Source organism: Melanotaenia boesemani, chromosome 1, assembly GCF_017639745.1.
Source record: "Melanotaenia boesemani isolate fMelBoe1 chromosome 1, fMelBoe1.pri, whole genome shotgun sequence".
NCBI classification, from domain to species: Eukaryota; Metazoa; Chordata; class Actinopteri; order Atheriniformes; family Melanotaeniidae; genus Melanotaenia; species Melanotaenia boesemani.
Window position 1 is genome coordinate 39,985,611 of NC_055682.1, and position 25,428 is coordinate 40,011,038.

At 39.3% G+C, this 25,428-nt stretch overlaps 1 long non-coding RNA gene across 1 annotated transcript; it reads right to left on the bottom strand.

Annotated features, from left to right (window-relative positions):
* Positions 1-24,053: 24,053 nt before the first annotated feature.
* On the bottom strand, positions 24,054-25,189 carry LOC121639512. The gene is made up of 3 exons (XR_006010178.1): positions 25,104-25,189; positions 24,193-24,264; positions 24,054-24,079 (listed from the first exon to the last, which is right to left on the bottom strand). It is a non-coding gene; the product is annotated as an uncharacterized LOC121639512 (long non-coding RNA).
* Positions 25,190-25,428: the final 239 nt, after the last annotated feature.

Here is a 25,428-nt window from a genome sequence, read left to right on the forward strand (position 1 = left end):
TAGCTTAATATTGGTGAGTAAAGAATTAATTGAGTCTTAAATGCATAATGTAGACAGACTATAAATACTAACGTTAGTTGCCTATTATCCTTTTGTTAAATTTCAGATGCTGTTAACTGTCTCATTGCAGCTGGACTGTGGAGAAAGACCGAAGCAAATCCTGTGAAGCTTGTGTTTTAGGCTATGTCCACATGGCACTGCAGCCGGTTCAGATATGAAAACGGTAGCAAAAACTAGTAGAAAGGCTTCAACATCCCCACGACACCGCTGTAGTACATACTACAGGCTGTGGGGGATGCTCAAAAGCTAGAGCAAAGCAATGTGTGCACAGATAAAGGCTCACTGCGTGTTGCAGGAAGTTCACATCGAAAGCAGAGAAGAGAAGATGGCTGAGGATTCACTGTGAAGCAAAGGAGAAACATTTCTTTGGACCAATGAAGAAGTTGAGCTTCTTCTTTAAAAAATGCTTGACTACAGAGCATAAAAAACTTGAGGAAGGGTGGATTGGGAATTGGCACGTGTTCGTCACATTGACGTCATATCCTCGAGTTGTGCGGCTTCGCTGTCCGCACAGCACTGCAGACTGTAGAGGACTCAAACCGATCCACGTTGGTACGTGGCTTCAGACATGGTTGGTTTCATGGAGGCTAATCCCTGGCTGCGTGGGGATGAAAGGGTGGTTTGCTAAAATACTTTTGCAGTTTTGCTGCAATCCGGCGTCGTGGGGACAGCTGCTTAGTGTTACTGCCAAACATCCATCTTAACTTACAATTTAACTGGATTTCATTTGTTAAGAAAGACTCGTTTCTGTTGGCATGTTGGCCTTTTCATATTTGCATTGGTGATTGTGGAGAGAAGTGGCCGGCTACAAGCAAATCAACAATATTAATGGAGGACTTATTTTGTTTTTTGTTCTAACTCCCAAGTGGTATATAGCCTATATTAGTCATGAATAAATTATGTTAAAAATGTATAAATAACTCATTACTGACAAAAGGCAAAAGAGCTGTGTGCGTGTGTGCATATTTGAATAGTGTCGGGCTGTAAAGGGTTTTGGTTTTTAAAAAGCTGTCAGTCAAAATGTTGGGCTCGGGACTTGTAGGACATAACTTTTAAAGCCTGATTAGAGCTGTAACTTACAGAACATTATGGGTTCTTTAAGTTATCGTAATTGGCGCAAAGTCATTAGTTAGCTTCAGTGGAGTAGCAGCAGACTGACACCTTCAGAGAATGGACATCAGAAAGTGGTCCCATGATAACGTGAAGAAAGGAGCATACATCAGGTGTCACACAGCAAGAATCAACCACTTCCAGCAGTTTGGATGATTCCAGCAATGTGATGGGACTTAGCAAGATAGTAACCATAGCAACCACAGGTACATGTGTCCATCTTCTCCTCTTCCTCTGGAGCATCGTCTGCAGCTGAAGTCTCAGTCCGACTCGTCCTTACTAAGTGTAGTAAGTCACAATTACATTTTTAGTATGTCCGGTTTCTGTCTGCTGCAGATGTTTCCTGATGTTTTACAGAGTTTTACATTTATTCATTCATTTATTAATCATGTTCACACTGAATGTTCCTATATGACACTTATTGTTCAATATTTTATCCATTGTGCATTGTTCATTGTGTTCTGTTCTGCTAAAAGTTCACTAAAAGGACAAAGTGACCCCGATCTCCAGTCTCCTCAGAACTCTGATAGTGGGTGTGTAAACGCCCTGGTAAGGGTGAGAATAAGTTAAGAACACACGGACACCAGCGTTCCTCGGTTCCTGCATGTATTAACTAGAGTGAGGAAACGGGGTGCCTCACTACACAGCTCAGTGGTCCCAAACTCCCCCTGCTGGCGCCCTCTGGTTACTGCATTAATTGCACTGGTTTTATCTCAAACACCAACAATCTTACCAATCAAAACCTCTTTTAAATGTGATCTCAGCATTTAACTCCATTTCTCATTTGAGTTTCATTTCAATCCTCTACAGGTGCAGGCTGGTCCTTGTGAAGACGCAGATCTGGAACATAACCTTTTGAAGATAACATAGGTTGTTTACAACACCAATCTACAGGTTTACGCACCCACTCCAGATTCTGAGAAAGGATGGCTTCACTCTGTCTCCACCTTATCTGGTCAGAGTGACCCCCACTTATCAACAGAAAGGTATAACATACGTGCTGAGTCTATTTTTGATGGAATACACACCCAGAACGCCTCAAACTCAGCAGTTCAAATACGGGCACACAGCAAATCGGAGACGGCAGCAGTCTAAAAGCTTTCAAAATCAAAACCCTCGTGCGTATTTGCTCTGCTGAACTATGTACACATGATGTCATTAATTGTTCAGGGTGTCTCAGTTTTTTTTTTCATCATGGATGACGAGACATTTATCCTGGAAATGGAGAATCACAAGTTTCTCCACTTCTCCTGTGATTTCTTGATCCAGCTAGGTGGGCTGCTCCGCAGCTGACACGCTCCCAGTGTGCATTGACCCACCATAGAGTGTGGAATGAAACCGGGGCGCAGCCGGAATGCGGCGCACATGCACCCAGTGTAAATTGGGGGTTAGACTCCCTTATTATACCAGAGGAAGCTCTTGGCTCAAGGAGTGGTTTACCTTGTAGGAAGTCTATTTCCAGGAAGTTGGAATGTGTTCCTCTCTTTGTTTGTACTGGATACCAGGTGCCATGGGCCACTAAAAAAACCAAGGATGCTATTTGTGATGTTTCGTGTCATTCTTGAATCTTTTGGAGTCACAACTAGTCTTGTTCTGGCTATAATGATAATCTGGAACCCTATTATTACGTGGGTTCTTTCTTTGTTGCCCTGCTCTGACTGTTGTGGATGACTTGTGTGATTGATTGGATTGCTGGACTCCAGCTGGAAAAACTAATCAGTTTTGTATCTTGCACACTGGCACCAGCCAAGAAGAAATACTCAAAGCTGGATAAAGAAGGCTTGGCTATGATATTTGGAATTACAAAGCTCCATAAATACCTCTATAATCAAACCTTTACAATTGTAACTGACCACAAGCCCCTGATTTCCCTGTTCATTGAGACTAAACCTGTTCCTCAGATGGGGTCCTGACGTATTCAGCGTTGGTCTGTATGGCTCAGAGCTTATGGATACAACATTGATTATATGTCTGGATGACAGCATGTAAATGTAGATGCTCTAAGTATGTTGACCTTGCCAGAGACATTACATGCTAAGGACGAGGAGGATCTGGTACTGATGTTGGATAGGCCAGTGACCAAAGACCAAGTAAAACATTAGGACCACTAAAGATGTCACAATGTCCCATGTGGATGAGCATGTGTAGAAAGGATGGCCTGTGTCAGTGGAGTTATTACAACTAAAGTGATAATCTAACGTAAAAAAAAGTGAAGAAAAAGTTGTAAAAGAAGCAGCCAATGATGTATTTTATCAGCAGGTGTTTACTTTGGGTGATGCTGCTGTAGGACTTTTATCACTGCTCCACAAATAATCACTTCAACGATCAAAGGAAAAATCTGTTTTTCTTCATTAATGTTGGCTGTTTAACTTCAGTCGTCACATCTGCTGGTTTTATCACCATGGAGATGGTTAGTGAGATGATGATATATGAATTCTGAATTATGATCTAGAACATGGTAGAAATACATTACATGCTGCATTCACTGACCATTGGACATCTGACGTTTACCCAAGGGAAGGTCAGTGAATATTTATAGTACAGTGTGTGCCGAATTATTAGGCAAGTTGTATTTTTGGGGATTAATGTTATTATAGAACAACAACTATGTTTGCAATGAACACAAAAGACTCATAAATATCAAAGCTGAATATTTTTGGAAGTTGGAGTGGGGTTTATTTAGTTTTAGTATCTTAGGAGGATATCTGTGTGTGCAGGTGACTATTACTGTGCATAATTATTAGGCAACTTAACAAAAACCAAATATATACCCATTTCACTTATTTATTTTCACCAGGGAAACCAATATAACACCTCAAAATTTACAAATATACATTTCTGGCATTCAAAAACAAAACAAGAAAAAATCAGTGACCAATATAACCACCTTTCTTTGCGAGGACACTCAAAAACCTGCCATCCATAGATTCTGTCAGTGTCTTGATCTGTGTACGATCAACATTGCGTGCAGCAGCAACCACAGCCTCCCAGACACTGTTCAGAGAGGTGTACTGTTTTCCCTCCCTGTAGATCTCACATTTGATGAGGGCCCACAGGTTCTCTATGGGGTTAAGATCAGGTGAACAAGGAGGCCATGTCACTATTTTTTCTTCTTTTAGACCTTTTCTGGCCAGCCACGCAGTGGAGTACTTGGATGCGTGTGGTGGAGCATTGTCCTGCATGAAAATCATGTTTTTCTTGAACGATGCTGACTTCTTCCTGTACCACTGCTTGAAGAAGGTGTCTTCCAGAAACTGGCAGTAGGACTGGGAGTTGAGCTTGACCCCATCCTCAACCCAAAAAGGTCCCACAAGCTCATCTTTGATGATACCAGCCCATACCAGTATCCCACCTCCACCTTGCTGGCGTCTGAGTCGGAGTGGAGCTCTCTGCCCTGTACTGATCCAGCCACGGGCCCATCCATCTGGCCCATCAAGACTCACTCTCATTTCATCAGTCCATAAAACCTTAGAAAAATCAGTCTTATGATATTTCTTGGCCCAGTCTTGACGTTTTATCTTGTGTGTCTTGTTCAGTGGTGGTCGTTTTTCAGCCTTCCTTACCTTGGCCATGTACCTGAGTATTGCACACCTTGTGCTTCTTGGCACTCCAGTGATGTTGCAGCTCTGAAATATGGCAAAACTGGTGGCCAATGGCATCTTGGCAGCTTCACGCTTGATTTTCCTCAGTTCATGGGAAGTTATTTTGCGCCTTGTTTTTTCAACGCGCTTCTTGCGACCCTGTTGACTATTTTGAATGAAACGCTTGATTGTTCGATGATCACACCTCAAAAGCTTGGCAATTTTAAGAGTGCTGCATCCCTCTGCAAGACATCTAACTATTTTTAACTTTTCAGAGTCCATCAAGTCTCTCTTCTGACCCATTTTGCCAAAGGAATGGAAGTTGCCTAATAATTATGCACACCTGATATAGGGTGTTGATGTCATTAGACCACACCCCTTCTCATTACAGAGATGCACATCACCTGATATGCTTAATTGGTAGTAGGCTTTCAAGCCTGTACCGGTTGGAGTAGAACAACATGCATAAAGAGGATGATGTGATCAAAATACTCATTTGCCTAATAATTCTGCACACACTGTGTATTGTGGTCGACTGTATCAAATGCAGCACTGAGGTCCATTAAGACTAAGACTGACAGTTAGTACTAAGACTTAAGGTTAGTAAACAGCACAAGAAGCGTTAAAGCTTCTGTATGAGTTGCTCTCAGATACCACCCAAACAGCTTAGCTGAGCTGCTTAACCTGTGTGGCATCTTTTTTTTCTGTATAATCTGGTTTTGATCCATGTTTACTTCATCAGACAGAGCCGAACAGCTGCCACCAGCAGCCCTCGCTGCATCGATCAGGTAAAGAAAACAGCTTTAATTATGGGATAAGCTTTGTGCCACTGGGGAGCGGATCTGAATTCCCTATATTTGAATTTGAATCATTCAATTTGAATCTGAATATACCTGTTTGAATAATTGCTTTAAAAAACTGAATCCAAATTACCATATTTGATATTGAATCTTTGTTTTTTGAATGTGTACACTGGTAAAGTTGAAACTTTTGTATTTGAAAAAATTCATTCCCTAATTCATTTTCATAGTTCAGTTTCAGTTCTCTCCATTCAAATTTAGATCTGAAATACAAATTCAAATCTGATATTCAAATTCAGATCTGAAATACAAATTCAAATCTGAAATTCAAACTTTTGTGCCACACATCCGGGACCTGACGTGAGGCAAAACAAGTCGATCGCAGATGGAGTAATGTCAGTTTTGTGCAGTTGTTTTCAATGGCTGCAAACAGGGGGAGGGAAGAGAGGGGAGAGAGAGAAACGCTAAGATCCAGGCCAGTCACTCTCGCTACAAGTTACCGTTTCTGCGATGGCACTTGCTGTTTCTGTAGCTGTAGTTACCGTTTCCTCAACGGTCTCAGCGGTTTTCCACTGTGGGCTGGTTGCAGACTTTTCACATTAGTAGTAACTCCTAATACAAGAAAAATATGTGTAAATTCACACAGATTAATGTGCACCTCAAGTGACGTACATACACCGTCCTTCAAATATGCCAGTATCTTTATGAAATGTTGCATTTATTTTTAAATAGGTCGTCGACTGTCTTTCTGTCTCAGCAAGCAAGTAAGATCACGTATCCGTTGATCGTGACAGTAAAGATACTGGCATGTCCACCGTGGTGTTTGAAGGATGGAGATTTAACGTTTGTGGACCCTGACCATTGCTGGTTGGGACGTTGCGGGACGACAGAATGTTGCTCCGTTCTCGTCTCTCCTGGACTGACGGGGCCCAATAAGACTTGAAGCTGCTTCCACAATGATGCGCCGTCACAGACGTGATCTGGCGTGTCTGCAGCCCGGTGAGTTTCTGTTGCCACAGTTACCAACTAGCGTTAAAACAACAATTTACAACAATAAGGCTATTTGACCAGAACTTCTTTTATAGGTGTCCATATGGACACCCTACAGCTAATAAGAATCGAGTATTCACCCAGACCATTCATGTTTTAATCACACAAAACAACTAAATGATGTCCCAAATACAAAACGGACTTAATCTTCCAAGGTTGCGCCCTCCTCTGGCATATGAAGGTCGCAGACAGAAGTACAATGAAGGGGCTTGATCTTCAGCCTACATGATGGTTATTGCATTGATTATTTAATATCAAAATGGAACAGATTTGGAAAGTTACTATATATATATATATATATATATATATATATATATATATATATATATATATACACATGCACATGTAGTATATTTTTATGTGTTAAAAAAATTAATGACACGTTTATTGTTATCAATAAGCGATATTACTAAAATGTTTCCAAACCAATGCAAAAAAAAGCTGACCCATTATAGCTTACATGGTGTATGTACGTCACTTGAGGTGCACGTTAATCTGTTAATCTCAAACATAAAAATCTCTGCTCTTGATTTTATGGAGATAAGAAAAGTTAAATGTAAACAGACCATGTATGCTTATTTACAGATACTTGTTTAAATGGAAAAAGGGGAGCTGATAGAGCCACACAGAATTGATTGTAATAGCAGCCTCTGTCATTTCCACTGGATTTAAACTTTTTTTTAATGTTTAATTCTAGTTGAAATGACTGCTTTCACAATTTGGGCACACCTGGACAATTGAGAATTTTACACTATATATTATAATGAAAGATTGGCTTTATTAGCCATCCTTCATGTTTATAACTTGTGTTTTATTCTAAAATATTTATCCATTCAGCAACTACCAGAGCCAGCGTCAACCACTCTCAACCAGCACCTGGTAAAAAAAATAAAAACATCCTATTGCATTGTACATGCATCTTGTTGAGTGTCACTATATTACAATTCAAAGTAATTTATTATAGTTGCTGTGGGTTAAGTATTGGTCTCCATCTGTCTCCACCCTCCCATGTTTTTTACATGAAATAGAAACAGAGCCGACACTCTTCTGGCTGCTGTGCAGGACAAGCTGTTAGACGCTATAAAGCAGAGGCAAACTGATGCAGCTTCAACATGCTGCAGGTCTTCCAGCAACAGGCACAGAGCGAACGGCTCTACGGGCGGAGCTGAAGCCAGCAGAGATCTGTGATGGAGGGTCTCTGGGTGTACTGGACAGGATGGCAGGAAAAGCCAGAGTATATGCATCATCATATACATCACACACATGTAAATAGTTATTGTTGCACTGCTGTATTCACTATAAAAAATAAATAACTTTGTAAAGAGTCAGAAGTTTTCAGTTTTTGTCAGTTAGATGTGGTTTGGCCACATCTATAAAATATTAGCTAATAAAGATATTAGGTAGTTATTAACCAATAATAGCTATGAAATATTTAATAATCCATCTTTACTCGCTACGTTTTAAGTTTTTATCCTGGGGTGTGCATTATATTACAATTTATCAACTTTTTAAAATGCAGCATATCTCAGGATGAAGTTCATCATGTTTAACAAAGGTCCAACATCAAATAATTGTGGACACTTACAAAAGTACACACCTGTAAACATTTCACAGTTTACAGGTGTAAACTGCTTGTAACTAGCTGGCAGAGCACACCAGGAACCACGTGAGGCTGGTGTTACTAATCTCCAGAGAGGCACATGCAACACAAACTCAAAGTGGTGGTGGTGCCGCCAAAAATAAGCATAGACTAGTTTTTCTGAATCACTCTGACACAGGAGTTTTGAAATATTAGATAGGTGGAAGAAGATGGTTCTAGAAACCTGTTTTCTATGTGAGCCTGGTCAAGGTTCCTCACTGTAGCACTGGATGCCACATTAATGCCATCCAGATTAATTACATAGCTAGACAAACTCAGTCATGTCTGAGTTTAGAAAAAGAACATTCAGTCATGCAGGACTTTATTTTGAAATCTTTACACTTGCTTCCAGTCAGTCACAGAATAGATTTTAAAACCTTTCTGATTGTTTACAAATCCCAGAATGGTTTAGGCCCAGAATACATCTGTGATATGTTCAGAGAATATAAACCTAGCAGAGCTCTTAGATCCAAAGACTCTGGTCAACTAGTCCAGACCAGAGTCCAGACTAAACATGGAGAAGCAGCATTTAGCTGTTATGCTGCAAACAAATGGAACAAACTGCCAGTGGAGACATTTTTAAATCCAGGTTAAAAACATTTCTTTTCTCATGCGCCTATACATGAAATCTGCATGTTAACTTTTTGATCTTATCTTGCTTTTAATAATTTTAATGTAATTTATTGTTTTATTGTGATTATGTGTTGATGTGTTTTACTATTTCTAAATATCTGTAATGCATTTGTTTTATGTAAAGCACTTTGAATTGTCCTGTACATGAAATGTGCTATTCAAATAAACTGCCTTGCCTTTATCAAAGCAAAATATTTTTTTAAATATCAAAGGGATAATCTAATTTGCATACTTAAATGACAACATAAATCTCTATGGCAACGGAACATTCCAAGAGCAGGACAGCGTGTTCTATTGTACAGAGTTCCATTTCAGTCGGACACCAGACCAGGAGAAAGCACTGACTTTATTTCAGAGCCTTTTGACCAACAATTTTGGAAAACAGCGACACTCATGGATTTTCTAGGAAGGAAAAACATTTTCCTGCATCAGCAGAGATTTGAGAATCAGCCTGTTTTTGACCACAATGTAAGTAACCAACTTCACCCTCCTCCCTATTGTGAGAAAAATCACGTTTGTTTTAGGGATAAATATAATCCAACACCCATAAGGATTGGTTTACTTTCAGGCAGGTAATTTTTTTCCTTTGAAACATAAAATTAAAACACACACAATATATATTAAGAAGAAAAAAAAAGGAAAAACACATTTGCAGACCAGAAATAATTTCTGTATCACGTAACTTGTCTCAGATGAAGAAATGTAAAATTGTGATGCTTGTAAGTTTTTCTACTATCATTCTAAGTACAATACAGAAATTAGATAATGAACTGTTATCTTATTTTTAATTTTGGTTTAGGAAAATTAAAATAGGAAAAACAAGCAGTGTTTCTGTTCTTTTATTTTTACTTTGAAGGAAAGAATTAACTGCCTGCAGTACAGCGATCAGATCGTAAGATCACAAATTACAAGCAAAAACAATTCACTCTAGAAATTAGAGTTAACATTAATTAAAGGCTGTCATGATCATAACAATATGTTTTAGATTAGGTTAAAGTAGGAAATTGGAAAACATACATATTAGTGCTGTTCTTGCAATTTTATTCCACATCTGTACAGTTAGATGTTATTGTGTTACTTGCACAGAATCAATAGTATTAATCAACTAGTATTAATATTAATACATCAGTATATATTAGTATATAGAATAATAGTATAGCATATGTAATTATTTCCAACTGGCTCAACTAACGTGTCTGTTTTACAGGAACCAAAGACTAAAAGCAGAACGATCGTTGCAGACATGAAGTCCAGGAGACTGGAAATTGAGAAGGCTGAAGATATTCAAAGAGCTGCAGGAAGTCAGCATGCAGAGGGGTGTACGCTGCTCAACAAGCCCACAAACACAATGTTATGTGAAGACTGGGCATTTGCATCCACCAGAACACCCTCCCAACACCTCGCCCCTCCACCTTCTCCATCGCCACGCCATAAATCTTCTGAGAGACCAGCAACAATTAGACGCAACTTGTATGGAAGTCCTTTAAATGTGGAGGATAGAAGATACACCCCTAGTCCTCCTCCTCCATCATCACTTTTAAGATGGAAAAGATCTTGTCTGCCAGGTCTAAAATTAGGAACAGGTAAGTTCGCAGTTTCTAGTCTTTAAGATTTCCTTCACTGGTTTCTCCAGACATTTTCTGACACATTTGATGCAGTTTAAGGTGTGAATAGAACAGCTACATTCAACTATTGCAGTGGACCACTTTCTGGCTTGCGATGCTATTGTGTTGCTTATTTTGTGGAAGCAGGTGATGTGGAAAAATGGTTTGTGATGGCATTTTGTAGTTTGTGTGATGAAGCCATTGTATGGTTGACTTCTCCTCTTTTCTCGGTGCCGTACTGTCGTTTTTTCTTTTGGTGTCCTTGGTGTCTTCATAGTTGTTTCTGTAATATGATAACTTCATCATATGAAGATCTTATCCTCTGGATCATGCTATTTTGTAGTAAAGTACTTTAAGCTAGTGGTGTGTCAAAATACTTTCAGGTAAAAGAAGAGCTCTGGACATCAGCTTGATGTATAATATAAAATTATGGTTTATTACAAAAAGTGACATCTTAAACAGATATGCATCTCTGTGAAGTCTCTGGCCAAAATAAGTGTTTGGTCACCTACAAACAAGCACGATTTCTGGATCTCACAGACCTGTAACTTAAAAATTTGTTCTGTCGTTGTGAAACAAAACTTCCATGTTATAAAATGCTTTCAGATAAATAAGGAGCCAGTCTGCTGCCAGCATGTAGCAGTCAGTGTGAAAAGTAGCTTTGATCCTTCATTTCAGCAGAGCGGGACCAGACTGGAGGCTGGAGGTTTAGAAGTGAATGAAACACACAAGAGGAGGATTTCCTTTTTTTTAATTTATTCTTACACAATTCTTACACAATTCCTTTTTATTATGGTCCAAATTTCTATCCAGACGTATAAATCTTGCGTATAACTCTTCTTTTTCATCTGACTGTAACTCTTTTTATGAGGGGCCATTTGAGACATTATTCAGAATTACCCTCTCACAGACACATGTGAAATTTAAGTCATTCACACATTATACTCAAACCTCTCATATACTATACTGAAACTGCCTCTTATATACTATACTGAAATTTTCTCTCATTTACTATACTAAAATGATATACTATTAAAAAAAAATAAATTTATGCATGGCGGTGTGGTGGTTAGCACCGCAGCCTCACAACAAGAAGGTTGCTGGTTCGAATCTCGGCTTGGGGGAGGTTCGTACCTTGAGGCCGGTGACCTTTCTGTGTGGAGTTTGCATGTTCTCCCCCTGTATGCGTGGGTTCTCTCCGGGGAACTCCGGCTTCCTCCCACCATCCAAAGACATGCATGTTAGGTTAATTGATTACTCTAAATTCTCCCTGCGAGTGTGAATGGTTGTTTGTCACCTATGTGTTGGCCCTGCGATGGACTGGTGACCTGTCCAGGGTGTACCCTGCCTCTCACCTGTTAATGCTGGGATAGGCTCCAGCTTACCCACGGCCCGTAATGGACCAAGCGGTACAGAGAATGAATGAATGAATACTATACTAAAATGCTCTCATATACTATATTGAAATGCTCTCAAACACTTTACTGAAATCTGCTCTTTTATACTATACTGAAATGCTCTCATATACTATATTGAAATGCTCTTAAACACTATACTGAAATCATTCACACACTATAGTGAAATTTCTGAAATTGCATTTCACTAGTATGTATGAAAGCAATTCTGAATGGGTGTGTGAGAGCAGATTTCACTTGAAAAGGAAATCATTTCAGTTGAAACGGATGTCACATAGTAGAAAAAAAACAGGAGTGCATTTCCAGAACAAACCGAAGAAGAAGAAGTTGGAGAACATCGTGACAGATGTTTTGCGAAGACTTATGCTGTATTAATGTGTTCAGTTGCCTGGAAGTAATCTCAGTGAAGCAGCTGGCATCTTCAATACTATTCTGGCCTCAGCAGAGACTATTAAGGGTTAATGCGACATCAGCTGGACAACCGACAGCAGGAAGTCTGAATGGGGACATTGCCACCTAGCATAACTCGGCCATTGGGATATACAGTGCTTTAAAACGAAGACCTAACAGCACTGTGAGGCATATCCTGAAGAATACTCCAAACATAGGTGAAGAATATGTTGTCCAGGTCTTCCTTTGACAGCACTGCATATCTTAAGGGCCGAGTTATGCTAGGTGGCTAGTTAGCGTGTCCTCATTCAGACTTGCTACTGTCAGTTATCCGGTTGCTGTCTAATAGTATCTGCTGAGGCCAGTATAGTATTGAAGAAGCCAGCTGCTTCACTAAGTCATCATAAACTCATGACCACATCAATAGAATTTAATATTCCCACTGACATTGAACAGAAGCTACACCTGCTATGCTTTTATGCAAACAAGATGACAAGTTGGAAATGTCTGTGTCCCGGCCACAGATTTCAATGTAATGTTATAAATACAACAACACAGTTACTATTTCAGTTACATAAGCATGATGCTTCAACACTGACTTAAACAGTGACAAATGAAAACAGTGACATAGGGTTGAGAACTTCCTTTATTAAACACTGAGTCAAGGATGATACAGGAAGCTGCATTGCAGTATAGTATGTGAAAGCATTTCAGTATAGTGTATCAGAGCATTTCGGTATAGTATGTGAGAGCTTTTCAGTATGGTGTATGAGAACATTTCAGTACAGAATGTGAGAGCATTTCAGTATAGTATGTGAAAGCATTTCAGTATAGTATGTGAGAGCATTTCGCTATAGTGTATAAGAGCATTTAAGTATGCATATGAGAGGAAATTTCAGTACAGTATATAAGAGGCAGTTTCAGTATACTGCATGAGAGGTTTTACTATAATGTGTGAATGATTTCAGTATGATATATGAGAGGTTTCAGGATAATGTGTGAATGAATTAAATTTCACGTGTCTGTGAGAGGGTAATTCTGAATGTCTCAAACGGGCCCTTATACTTATTCATGTGAGTGTAACTTTTCATCTGACTGTAACTCTCCTGTTTCAACTCAATCTAACTTTTCTTTTTCATCTGACTTTGACTCTTTATCTGAACATTACTCCCCTTATCATGCATTTTACTCTCATTGTAACTCTTTTATTTCATCTGACTGTAACTGATCCCTTTAATCTAACTGTAACTTCCCTTTTCACCTGACTGTAACTCTCTTTTCACCTGACTATAACTCTTCCTTTTCATCTAACTGTAACTCTCCTTTTTACTTTGAATATAACTCTTCTTTTTCATCTGACTGTAACTCTTCATCTGACCGTAACTCCCCTTTTCATCTAATTCCAACTACTTTTTACTCTGACTGTAACTCCCTTTTTAACCTGTGTGTAACTCTGTTTTCACCAGAATATAACTCCTCTTTTTCTTTTGACCGTAACTCCCCTTTTCATCTAACTCTAACTCTGCTTTTTACTCTCACTGAAATTCTTCTTATTCATCTGACTGTAACTCTTTTTTTAATCTGAATGTGACTCTTTATTTGAACATTACTGTCACGATCATGGGCTGTGTGGGGGTCATGTTCATCATTTTCTGGTTGTAGTTTTGGGTTGTGGTTCTGGTTTTTGTCATTTGTTTCTGCTTTGAGATCATGGTTTGGGCTTTTGGTTTCTGTTAGTTTTTTCCTTGTGTGCTCTGTGGTTTCTGTTTCTGCCTCGTTAGACCACATGGTCTGATTACTCATCCGCTTCACCTGTTCCCCATTACTCCCTCCGTGTATATATGTCCTTGGTTTTCAGTCACTCCTGGTCAGATCCTCGTATATGCTCTTATGTGGTCATATGCTGTACATGTTGTATGGTTTATCCCCCGTCATGTGTGGTTCCCTCTTCCTGCATTTTGAAAATAAACCCTGTTACTTGCACCGAGTTCTGCCTCCTGCCCTGACTGCCTGCAATTGGGTCCTCACCTCCACCGCAGTCCGTGACAGTAGGATCTGACCAGAAATGGACCCAGCAGGCGGTATGATGACCTTGTTTGAGTATCTTAACCGAGAGGCAGCTAAGTGCTCTCCGACCAGTGTGGACCTAGATCCTCCGCTCCCCAAGTTTCCTCCCAAAAGGTACCGGAGGAGGAGATCGTCCAGGCGCAGGGAGCGGAGCCCTCCCGTGAGCATTCCCTCCAGTGAACTGGTGGGATGGCTCCGTGGGTTGGATCCAGAGCCAGAGCCGCTGGATTATTCCCAGCAGTCGTGTTTCATGGGAACCGGATTGGCTTTTAGGACACCTCCACCCAGAAGGTCCAGATGGCATGCCCCTGTGTGTACTCATTTGGCAGCCATTAACAGGGACCTGTTTGACGCCCCTCATGCAACCTCCGAGGGGGTCCATTGGAGCACTCCTCTAAAGCCATCTAAACCGAGAAGACGCTCGAGAAGGAAGTCGCAGTGTTTGGGGAAGTCCTCCTGGTCTCCTGTGCCGCCACCAGCTCCGACGTCCACGTCTCCGGGTTCTGTCTTCTGGTCCCTGTTCCTGAGGTGGTCAACGGATGTGACGCCTCTCTTCTGGTCCCTGTTCCTGAGGGGGTCAACGGATGTGACGCCTCTCTTCTGCCTGCTCAGCCTCCGGAGATCCAGACTTCTCAGCCTCCGGAGATCCAGCCTGCTCAGCCTCCGGAGATCCAGCCTGCGATCCAGACTGCTCAGCCTCCGGTGATCCAGCCTGCCCGTCAGGAGCACCGGTCCAAGCCTGCCTGTCCTCCAGAGGTCCGGTCCAAGTCTTCTCGACCTCCAGGTCGACCACCGGAGATTCTACCCCGGTCTGTCCGACCTCCAGGCTGCCGTCCTGAACTGACCCTCTTGTCAGCTCGGCCTCTGGGTCGCACCCCTGAACTTTGTCGTGAGGCCTGTTTTGGTCTATAACTCTTCTTTTTCATCTCACTGTAATGCTCTTTTGATCTGGCTGTAACTCTTCTTTTTCATCTGACTGACTCTTTTTTTAACATTACTCCCCTTTTCTTCTAACTCACACCCTCCTTTTTACTCTGCCTGTAACTCTTCTTTTTCATCTGACTGTAACTCTTCTTTTTCATCTGACTGTAACTCATCTTTTTCATCTGACTGTGACTCTTTATTTGAACAGTACTCCCCTTTTCATCTAACTCCAACTCTCCTTTTTACTCTGGCTGTAATTCTTCTTTTTTATCTGACTGTATCTCTTCATCTAACCGTAACTCCCCTTTTCATCTAGCTCTAACTCTCCTTTCAACTCTGATTGTAAGTCTTCTTTTTCATCTGATTGTAAGTCTTCTTTTTCATCTGATTGTAACTCTTCTTTTTCATCTGACTGTGACTCTTCTTTTTCATCTGACTGTAACTCTTTTTTACTCTGACTCAAACTCCCCTTTTAACCTGTGTGTAACTCTGTTTTCACATGACTATAAATCTTCTTTTTCTTTGAATCTAACTCCCCTTTTCATCTAACTCTAACTCTGCTTTTTTATCTGACTGTAACTCTTTATTTGAATATTACTCCCCTTTTCATCTAACTCTAACTCTGCGTCTTACTCTCTGTGTGACTCTCCTTTTTCATCTGTCTGTGTATCTTTATCTCAAAATTACTCCCCTTTTCATCTAACTCTAACTCTGCTTTTTACACTGACTCTAACTCCTCTTTGTCATCTGACGATAACTCTCCTTTTAATCTAACTCCAGTTACTTTTTTTCTCTAACTGTAACTCTTCGTTATCTGACTGTAACTCTTCTTTTTCATGTGACTGTAACTCTTCTTTTTCATCTGACTGTGACTCTTCTTTTTCATCTGACTGTGACTTTTTCTTTTAACATTACTCCCCATTTCATCTAACTCCAACCCTCCTTTTTACTCTGACTGTAACTCTTCTTTTTCATCTGACTGTGACTATTTCTTTTAACATTACTCCCCATTTAATCTAACTCCAACCCTCCTTTTTACTCTGACTGCAACTCTTCTTTTTCATCTGACTGTGACTCTTCATCTGACGATAACTCTCCTTTTAATCTAACTCCAACCCTCCTTTTCACTCTGACTGTAACTCTTCATCTGACCATAACTCCCCTTTTTATCTAACTCCAACAACTTTTTACTCTGACTGTAACTCCTCTTTTCATCAAACTCTAACTCTCGCTTTAACTCTAACTCGGCTTTTTACTCTGACTGTAGCTCTTCTTGTTCGTCTGACTGTGACTCTTTATTTGAATATTACTCCCCTTTTCATCTAACTCTAACTCTGCTTCTTACTCTCTCTGTGACTGTCCTTTTTCATCTGTCTGTGTCTTTTTATCTCAAAATTCCTCCCCTTTTCATCTAACTCTAACTCTGCTTTTTACACCGACTGTAACTCCTCTTTGTCATCTGACGATAACTCTCCTTTTAATGTAACTCCAACTAGTTTTTTTTCTCTCACTGTAACTCTTCCTTTTCATCTGACTATAACTCTTCTTCTTCATCTGATTGTAACTCTTCTTTTTACTCTGTAACTCTTTTTACTCTGACTGTAACTCTACTTTTTCATCTGATTGTAACTCTTCTTTTTCATCTGACTGTGACTCTTCATCTGATAACTCTCCTTTTAATCTAAATGCAATTACTTTTTTCTCTGACTGTAACTCCCCTTTTCATCTAACTCTATTTCTGTATTTTAGTCTGACTGTAACTCTTCTTTTTCATCTGACTGTAACTCTTCTTTTTCATCTGATTTTAACTCTTTTCATCTGACTGTGACTCTTTATTTGAACATTACTCCCCTTTTCATCTAACTCCAACCCTCCTTTTTCATCTGACTGTAACTCTTCTTTTTCATCTGACTGAAACTCTTCATCTGACCATAACTCTCCTTTATAATCTAACTCCAATTACTTTTTTCTCTGACTGTAATTCCAATTTTCATGTAACTCTAACTCTGCTTTTTACTGACTGTAACTCTTCCTTTTCATCTGATTGTAACTCTTGTTTGTCATCTGACTGTGACTCGTCTTTTTCATCTGACTGTAACTTTTCTTTTTCATCTGACTGTAACTCTTTATTTGACCATAACTCTCCTTTTTAATCTAACTCCAATTACTTTTTTCTCTGACTGTAATTCCACTGTTCTTCTAACTCTAACTCTGCTTTTTAATCTGATTGTAACTCTTCTTTTTCATCTGACTGTAACTCTTCTTTTTATCTGATTGTAACTCTTGTTTGTCATCTGACTGTGACTCTTCTTTTTCATCTGACTGTGACTCTTCATTTTCGTCTGACTGTGACTCTTCTTTTTCATCTGACTATAACCCTTCTTTTTCATCTGACTGTGACTCTTTATCTAAACATTACTCACCTTTCCATCTAACTCTAACTCTGCTTTTTGCTCTGACTGTAACTCTTCATTTTCCTCTGACTGTGACTCTTTAGTTGAACATTACTCCCCTTTTCATCTAACTCCAACCCTCCTTTTTACTCTGGCTGTAACTCTTCATTTTCATCTGACTGTAACTCTTCTTTTTCATCTGACTGTGACTCTTTATTTGAACATTACTCCCCGTTTCAACAAACTCCAACCCTCCTTTTCACTCCGACTGTAACTCTTCTTTTTCATCTGACTGTGACTCTTCTTTTTCATCTGACTGTAACTCTTCATCTTACCATGAGTCTCCTTTTTCATCTGATTGTAACTCTTCTTTTTCAGCTGACTGTGACTCTTTATTGAAACATTACTCCCCTTTTCTTCTAACTCCAACCCTCATTTTACTCTGACTATAACTCTTCTTTTTCATCTGACTGTGACTCTTCATCTGATGATAACTCTCCTTTTAATCTAACTGTAATTACTTTTTTTCTCTGACTGTAACTCCCCTTTTCATCTAACTCTGTGTCTGCATTTTACTCTGACTGTAACTCTTCGTTATCATCTGACTGTAACTCTTCTTTTTCATCTGACTGTAACTTCTTTTTCATCTGACTGTAACTCTTCTTTTCAATCTGATTTTAACTCTTTTCATCTGCCTGTGACACTTTATTTGAACATCACTCCCCTATTCATCTAACTCCAACCCTCCTTTTTCATCTGACTGTAACTCTTCATCTGACCATAACTCTCCTTTTTGATCTAACTCCAATTACTTTTTTCTCTGACTGTAATTCCACTTTTCATGTAACTCTAACTCTGCTTTTTACTGACTGTAACTCTTCCTTTTCATCTGATTGTAACTCTTGTTTGTCATCTGACTGTGACTCGTCTTTTTCATCTGACTGTAACTTTTCTTTTGCATCTCACTGTAACTCTTCATCTGACGATAACTCTCCTTTTAATGTAAGTCCAACTACTTTTTTCTCTGACTGTAACTCCCCTTTTCATCTAACTCTACCTCTGTTTTTTTCATCTGACTGTAACTCTTCTTTTTCATCTGACTTTAACTCTTCATTTTCCGCTGACTGTGACTCTTCTTTTTCATCTGACTTTAACTCTTCATTTTCCGCTGACTGTGACTCTTCTTTTTCATCTGACTATAACCCTTCTATTTCATCTGACTGTGACTCTTTAGTTGAACATTACTCCCCTTTTCATCTAACTCCAACCCTCCTTTTCACTCTTGACTGTAACTCTTCTTTTTCATCTGACTGTAACTCTTTTTCCTCTGACTGTGACTCTTCTTTTTCATCTAACTGTGACTGTTTAGTTGAACATTACTCCCCTTTTCATCTAACTCCAACCCTCCTTTTCACTCTTGACTGTAACTCTTCTTTTTCATCTGACTGTAACTCTTCTTTTTCAGTTGACTGTGACTCTTTGTTTGAACATTAGTCCCATTTTCTTCTAACTCCAACCCTCCTTTTTCATCTGACTGTAACTCTTCTTTTTCATCTGACTGTGACTCTTTATTTGAACATTACTCCCCGTTTCAACAAACTCCAAACCTCCTTTTCACTCTGACTGTAACTCTCCTTTTAATCTAACTCCAACTACTTTTTCTCTGACTGTAACTCCCCTTTTCATCTGACTTTAACTCTTCTTTTTCATCTGACGATAGCTCTCCTTTTAATCTAACTCCAACCCTCCTTTTTACTCTGACTGTAACTCTTCTTTTTCATCTGACTGTAACTCTTCATCTGACGATAACTCTCCTTTTAATCTAACTCCAATGACTTTTTTTCTCTGACTGTAACTCTGCTTTTCATCTAACTCTATCTCTGCTTTTTACTTTGAATGTAACTCTTCTTTTTCATCTGACTGTAACTCTTCTTTTTCAACATTACTCCCCTTTTCATCTAACTCCAACCCTCCTTTTTACTCTGACTGTAACTCTCCTTTTCATCTGACTGTGACTCTTCTTTTTCATCTGACTGTGACTCTTTATTTGAATATTACTCCCTTTTCATCTAACTCTAACTACTTTTTACTCTGACTGTAACTCCCCTTTTCATCTAACTCTAACTCTGCTTTTTAATCTGACTGTAGCTCCTCTTTTTCATCTGACTGTGACTCTTTATCTCAATATTACTCCCCTTTTCATCTAACTCTAACTCTGCTTTTTCATCTGACTGTAACTCTTCATCTGACCAGAACTCTCCTTTTAATGTAACTCCAACAATTTTTTTTGTCTGACTGTAACTCCCCTTTTCATCTAACTCTAACTCTGCTTTTTACTCTGACTGTAACTCTACTTTTTCATCTGACTGTAATTCTTCTCTTTTATCTGACTGTAACTCTGTGTCTGACCATAATTCCCCTTTTCATCTAACTCTAACTCTTCTTTTTCATCTGACTGTGTCTCTTTATCTCAATATTACTCCCCTTTTTATCTCACTCTAAATCTGCTTTTCACTCTCTCTGTAGCTCTTCATTTTCATTTGACTGTGACTCTTTATTTGAATGTTACTCTCCTTTTCATCTAACTCGAACTCTGCTTTTTACGCCGAGTGTAGCTCTTCATTTGCATCTGATTGTGACTCTTCTTTTTCATCTGTGTGTCTTTATCTCAATATTACTCCCCTTTTCATCTAACTCTAACTCTACTTTTTCTCTCTCTGTAGCTCTTCATTTTCATCTGAGTGTAACTTTTCGTCTGACCATAACTCTCCTTTTAATCTAACTACAACTATTTTTTTTCTCTGACTGTAACTCCCCTTTTCATCTAACTCTAACTCTGCTTTTTCCTCTGACTGTAACTCTTCTTTTTCATCTGACTGTAACTCTTCTTTTTTATCTGACTGAAACTCTGTGTCTGACCATAACTCCCTTTGTCTAACTCCAACTAATTTTTACTCTGACCGTAACTCCCCTTTTCATCTAACTCTGCTTTTTACTCTCACTGTATCTCTTCTTTTTCATCTGACTGTGTCTCTTTAAGCTGCCTTATTTAACGATTCATTCCAGTGTAAAGAAATTTCATTTGGTGATTTTACTTCTTTTGAATATCTTAGTTTTATTTTAAGGGGCATTCCTAAAATCCTATTTCTAATCATCTGCAGACGTCCAGGACATTGTGCAAATTTTATTGATGAATTTTCTGAATTATTGTCGGTTATCTCTACTGATTTTAACCATTTCATCATAACTGGGGATTTTAACATTCACATAGATAACATGACGGATGGTAATGTCGAGGAATTTTGTTCCATATTAGACATGTTTGGTTTGTGGCAACATGTAAAAGAACCGACCCACATTCGAGGTCACATTCTGGACCTGGTTATTTCAAAGGGTGTGGAAATTTTTTCTGTAGCTGTCACTGACTTGGCCTTGTCTGACCATTTTTGTATTTTGTTTGATTTACTGATCACTCAGAATGTTCAACCAACCTGCTTCTCCGTTAGGAAGAGGTATATTAATGAAAGAACAAGTGCTAAGTTTGTGGAGGCCATAGCTATGTTACCAACAACCAGTGCAGAGTCAGTTGATGGACTCCTGGATCATTTCAATCTGAAAATCTTGAATGTAATGGATGCTGTTGCACCAATAAGAATCAAGAGCAACTTGAGCAAACAGAAAACACCATGGAGAAACACCACTGTGGTTACCAGCCTAAAAAGAGAATGCAGAAAAACTGAGCGGAAATGGCGGAAAAATAAACTTCAAATTCACTATGAGCTGTACAAACAAAGCCTGCGTAACTATAACAATGAGCTGTGCAAGGCCAGAGAGCTGCATTTATCTTAAATGATTAACAGGAATGTCAACAATTCTCGCACTCTGTTTGCTATGATTGAAAAACTTACTAATCCTCCTATACAGATAAACCCAGAGCTCCTTTCCACTGAGAAATGCAACCAATTTGCAAACTTTTTTAGCCAAAAAATTAAAACAATTAGGCAAAATATTAATTCCACACAGTCAAACAAGAAAATTAGTCTGTGCCTAAAACCCGGAAACAATTCTGATGTCATGTCGCAATTTAAAATGGTGAATTTAAAAGTCCTACAAGAAACAGTTTGGCATTTGAAATCAACAACATGCACTCTGGACATGATACCATCCGACTTTTTAAAAACAGTTTTTACCTCAGTAGAAAGTGATCTCCTACTGATAGTTAACAGCTCACTGGCATCAGGCATTTTTCCCAAGTCACTAAAGATAGCTGCTATTAAGCCACTCCTAAAGAAAAGGACTCTAGACGCCTCTATAATGAACAACTATAGACCTGTCTCTAACCTCTCTTTTATTTCCAAGATTATTGAAAAAGTTGTATTTCACCAGCTTCATGACTTTTTAAATGAAAGTGGAAATCTTGATAAATTTCAGTCCGGCTTCCGACCTCATCACAGCACTGAAACAGCTCTGGTCAAAGTGTTAAATGACATTAGGTTGAATACTGATTCTGGTCAAGTATCAGTCCTGGTTCTGTTGGATCTCAGTGCTGCGTTTGATACTGTAGATCACAGAATCCTGTTGCACAGGCTGGAAAACTGGGTTGGACTTTCTGGAGTGGTCCTTAACTGGTTCAGGTCCTATTTAGAAGGCCGGAGTTATTTTGTTACGATCGGCAGCTATGAATCCGAGCGAGTGGCCATGACTTGTGGAGTCCCCCAGGGGTCAGTCCTTGGACCTCTTCTGTTCAACTTGTATATGCTCCCTTTGGGTAAAATATTACAGAACTATAGCATTAGTTATCAAAATTATGCAGATGATACACAACTTTATGTGTCTCTGTCACCAGATGACTGCAGTCCAATAGACTTAATGTGTCAGTGTCTGGAGCAAATAAACACCTGGATGAGGGAGAATTTTCTACAATTAAATGAAGACAAAACTGAGATTATTCTGTTTGGTAGCAAAGAGAAGAGTGTCAGCATTGGCAAACACCTGGAGACTCGGGCTCTTAAAATCACCAACCAAGTTCGTAACCTGGGAGTGTTGATAGACTCAGATCTGACTTTCAGCAGCCACATCAAAGCTGTCACTAAGACAGCTTTTTACCAGCTCAGAAACATCAACAGAATTAAAAGTTTAGTTTCCCAGAAAGACCAAGAGAAACTCATCCATGCATTCATCTCCAGTAGACTGGATTACTGTAATGGTCTTTTAACAGGACTTCCTAAAAAGAGCATTAAACATCTGCAGCTCATCCAGAACGCTGCTGCTAGAGTTTTAACCAGGACTAAGAGATCTGAACACATCACACCAGTTTTGAAATTTTTACACTGGCTTCCTGTCAGTCACAGAATAGATTTTAAAACCCTTCTGCTTGTTTACAAATCCCAGAATGGTTTAGGCCCAGAATACATCTGTGATGTGTTCAGAGAATATAAACCTAGCAGAGCTCTTAGGTCCAAAGACTCTGGTCAACTAGTCCAGTCCAGAGTCCAGACTAAACATGGAGAAGCAGCATTTAGCTGTTATGCTGCAAACAAATGGAACAAACTGCCAGTGGAGATTAAACTTTCCCCAAATGTAGACATTTTTAAATCCAGGTTAAAAACATTTCTTTTCTCATGTGTCTATACATGAAATCTGCACGGCAGGGATGCCCACAGAGATTTTTTTTAGGGGTGGCCATATGGTGGCCAGAGAAAATAGCAGGGTGGCCAAAGGTTGTTAAGTCTGAGATGCGTAACTACACAAGTCCATGTAGTCTGCTGAACAAAAACATGAAGGGGGTCAGTTTGAGCTTATAGCACATAAGAACTTCTGATCAGAAGTGTTCCTAGAAAAAGACTAAATGAAATTATCTGCCATTATATAGGGAAGGCTATTTTCATTTATTACAGCCTTGGTTGTGTGGGTGGGGGACCAAATTCAGCTAAGGGGTCTGGGGGCATGCCATACAGGGTAATATATTAATATTATATTATCCCATAATGGCATATGGGGAGGGACATTTTGGGCATATCTGAACAGACTTGTTTCTCTCAATGTATATGGCAACTACAGCGTTAACCTACTCAAACAACCTTAATGAACATCAGCACACTGACTCTTCTCTCCATTAGATTGCACATTTATTATCAATTTGCATTTATTTACATTCTCATGTGTTTATTTTATCAATATTTGTGACCAAAGACAAAATTACAGGGGCAAAATGGCAAAGAGAGGGCACTCACTCACTCACTCAGGGATCTGTGTGACCAATAAGCAGTAAACATGGAAATTATTATACTCCAACCACTTATGAATGGAGAACCACTTGTAGTTGAAGCCCCGTCTCCTGTCGCTGTACACGGTCCAAGGGTAAACCTTTAGATATGGCTGTTTTGGTCCATCTGCTCGTGACTGGGACATGTCTAAAACAACAGAGAAAAGTTGTCATTATTATAAAAAAGTATAATGACAAGACCTTCTTTCAGAACTGATCTGCTAAACATCAATTCTGCCACCAGGAAAACATCATCCTCACCTGCTGGTCCATGAGCAGGTCCACTACCTGGAGGCCTGGGCTGGTCGGGATCCAGCTGTTCTGAGCCCTCTACTGTAAAAGATATTGATCATCATAAACAGAGCCTGCTGTTTCTATAAGATGATTTAGTATCTGAGTGTTACTACAGCCCCCAGATTACAACATCAGGATATCATTTTTAACTATTACTATTCATCCCCAGAGGAGAAATTCTTGCCAACACAGCACCAAACTCTCAACATTACACTATAGCTAAAGCTGGAGTAATAAATAACAGTTATGGAAGAAGCACAAGGACGGTAATGTTATACTCCAAGAAAAGGTCTAGGATTCGATCAACTCTGTGATATTGTTCTGAGAAATAAATCTAGTATAACTGACGTCAGGGAGACATTTGCGGTTGGCTCAAGTTGCCTTCAGGTGTAACCACAGTGTCATTCTCTCTGATTCTTTCTCTGGCTGCCTAGCATTAGCCCTGTGCTGCTCTCCTGTAACTGTCTGTCTCTTAGAGAAGAAGGAGGTAATATCTTTGGAAGACTTTCTCTTCATTGTCTGCAAAATGACATAATGTTAGCACACAGTGACTAATTAAATCATGACACTATTATAGCAAATTCTTTATAATGTTAGCTGCCTGGGCAGTAGCATTCAGACAGCTAACAAGGTTGTTAGAAATGTTCTCCATCTAACGAAGATAAGGTTAATAATGTTATTAACTACCTAACGTGTGCAAACGTTAACTTATGAATGGCTTGATTTGCTGAACATTGGCTAACGTTATTGCCATTCATTCCAGGTCATCTACATCCACATGTTAGCGCTAGCCATCATCCCTGTAATTATTTAAACCCCACCAACAGTTGGTAGAAAACCATTAAACTGAAGTACTTGTGGTTTTATTATATACTTACTGACAAGTCTTTTGTAGAGCTGATTGTGTCCTTTCTATTACCAGTGGCAACATCGCTCGTTGATCTTCCCGCTTCGGTGTCCTCGCTCAAAGGCCCTTTCAGTAGGACCCTACATGTGAGGTGCCCTCTGTGTGTGCCTGATTAAAATACTTTTTATTTACTTTTCTTATTAGCTTTTGAAATAGTTTGACATTCAAATATAAACAAAGTGTGCTGTGCCGTGTTATAGTAAAAAGAAAAAAAGAAAGAAAAAGAAAAATACAATATTTTCTGGGGTGGCCAGTGGGGTGGCCAGCTTTTTGTTCAGGGTGGCACTGGCCACCCC